Source organism: Lipotes vexillifer, unplaced genomic scaffold (genome assembly GCF_000442215.2).
Source record: "Lipotes vexillifer unplaced genomic scaffold, Lipotes_vexillifer_v1.1 scaffold605, whole genome shotgun sequence".
Taxonomy (NCBI): Eukaryota; Metazoa; Chordata; class Mammalia; order Artiodactyla; family Lipotidae; genus Lipotes; species Lipotes vexillifer.
The window spans coordinates 11,684-14,368 of record NW_006774406.1 but is presented as its reverse complement, the minus strand read 5'-3'; positions in this window follow the sequence as shown (position 1 = coordinate 14,368).

The window sequence follows — 2,685 nt, the reverse complement described above, 5'->3', positions numbered from 1 at the left end:
GGAATGCCAACGCAGTCAATAAGAGGTAAGTACAAAGGACTACAGACGCAGAGAGGAGTGGATAATTGTCTTCTATCTAGAAGCTCAGGGAAGGCATTGTTCAGAGATTACATGTGAACCAGCCCTGTGAACCAGCCCTAAGGTGAGTGAGGTTTCTCCAGATGAAGATAGGGGGCAAGGCGTTCTAAAAGGAACAGTACCATAAGGGCATATGGATGTAACAGACGCAAGGTGCATTCTGAGAGCAGTACCTAAATAATGGGAGCATCTTTTGCTTGTGAAGAAATGACAGAGGTGATACCGAAACAAAAGATGGGATCCAGATTTTAAGAGGCCTTGGGCATCACCTTGGAATTGTTCTTTATCTGTAATCACTGGGTACCATCACAGGCTTCTTCTGGGGTGGGGGTGAGTCCTGTCACGATACAATTGTTTCAGAAAAATTAACTCTGGCAGGAGAAGGAAGAGAGACTGAGAAGAGAAGAATGTGGTGAAATGGTTGGGGGGAGAGGGGCAGGAGCACAGCGGCGGGGCTGGAGGCTGCAGGCTGCCATCCTCCCCTCCAGGCCACCATGCAGCTGCCACATAACAGACTCTACAGAAAATCTATAAAAGTCTTAGATGAAAACATAGGAAGAACATTCTTTGACATAAATCACAGCAATGTCCCTTTTGATCCATCTCCTAGAGTAATGGAAATACAAATAAACAAGTGGGACGTACTTAAACTGAAAAGCTTTTGCACAGCAAAGGAAACCATACACAAAACTAAAACACAACCCACAGAATGGGAGAAAATATTTGCAAATGATCCAACCGACGGGATTAATCTTCAAAATCTACAAACAGCTCATGCAGCTCAATATCAAAACGAGGGCTTCCTTGGTGACGCAGTGGTTGAGAGTCCGCCTGCTGATGCAGGGGACACGGGTTCGTGCCCCGGTCTGGGAAGATCCCACATGCCGCAGAGCGGCTGGGCCTGTGAGCCATGACCGCTGGGCCTGCATGTCCGGAGACTGTGCTCCGCAACAGGAGAGGCCACAACAGTGAGAGGCCCACATTCCGCAATAAATAAATAAATAAAAATTTAAAAAATATATCAAAACGAAAACAAGCAACCCAATCAGAAAATGGGAAGAAGACCTAAGTAAACATTTCTCCAAAGAAGACATACAGATGGCCAAGAGGCACATGAAAAGATGCTCAACATCACTAATTATTAGAGAAATTCAAATCAGAACTAAAATGCGATATCACCTCACACCAGTCAGAATGGCCATCGTCAAAACAATCTACAAACAATCAATGCTGGAGAGGGTGCGGAGAAAAGGGAACTCGCCTACACTGTTGGCAGGAATGTAAATCAGTACAGCCACTACAGAGAACAATATGGAGGTTCCTTAAAAAACTAAAAACAGAGCTAACATATGATCCAGCAATCCCACTCCTGGGCATAAATCTGGAGCAGACCATGGTTCAAAAGGATACGTGCATCCCAGTGTTCACTGCAGCCTACTTACGGTAGCCAAGACGTGGAAGCAATCTAAATGTCCATCGACAGAGGAATGGATAAAGAAGATGGGGTATGTATATACAATGGAATATGAGTCAGCCATAAAAATGAATGAAATAATAGCATTTGCAGCAATATGGATAGACCTGGAGATTATCATACTAACTGAAATAAGTCAGAGAAAGACAAATGTCATATGATATCACTTACGTGAAATCTTAAAAAGATACAAATGAACTTATTTACAAAACAGAAGCAGACGCACAGACTTAGAAAACAAACGTATGGTTACCAAAGGGGAAAGGTTGGGGGGAGGGATAAAGTATGAGGTTGGGATTAACATATACACACTGCTATATATAAAATAGATAACCAGCAAGGACCTACCGTATAGCACATGGAACTCTGCTCAATATACTGTAATAACCTAAATGGGAAGAGAATTTGAAGAATAGAGACATGTATAAATGAATCACTTTGCTGTAATCTGAAACTAACACAACACTGTTAATCAACTTTACCCCAATATAAAATAAAAGTTTTGGACTTCCCTGGTGGCGCAGTCGTTAAGAATCCGCCTGCCAGTGCAGAGGACATGGGTTCGAGGCCTGGTCCAGGAAGATTCCACATTCCGTGGAGCAGTTCAGCCTCAACTACTGAGCCTGCACTCTAGAGCCTGCGAGCCACAACTACTGAAGCCCATGCACCTAGAGCCCGTGCCCCGCAACAAAAGAAGACACTGCAGTGAGAAGCCCGTGCACCCCAACAAAGGGTAGCCCCTGCTCAACTAGAGCAACTAGAGAGAAGCCTGCGTGCAGCAACAAAGACCCAATTCAGCCAAAAATAAATTTAAAAATTTTTAAATAAAAATTTTTTTTAAAAAAAGAGGCAGCTAAGGGGCTTCCCTGGTGGCACAGTGGTTGAGAGTCCACTTGCCGATGCAGGGGATGCCCGTTCATGCCCCGGTCCAGGAAGATCCCACATGCCGTGGAGCGGCTGGGCCCATGAGCCATGGCCACTGAGCCTGCGTGTCCGGAGCCTGTGCTCTGCAACAGGAGAGGCCCCAAAAGTGAGAGGCCCGCGTACCGCAAAAAAAATAATAATGAAATAAAAATAAAAAATAAAAACAGAGGCTGCTGAAGACTTAAAACCTGAAGTATGAAGACTTAAAT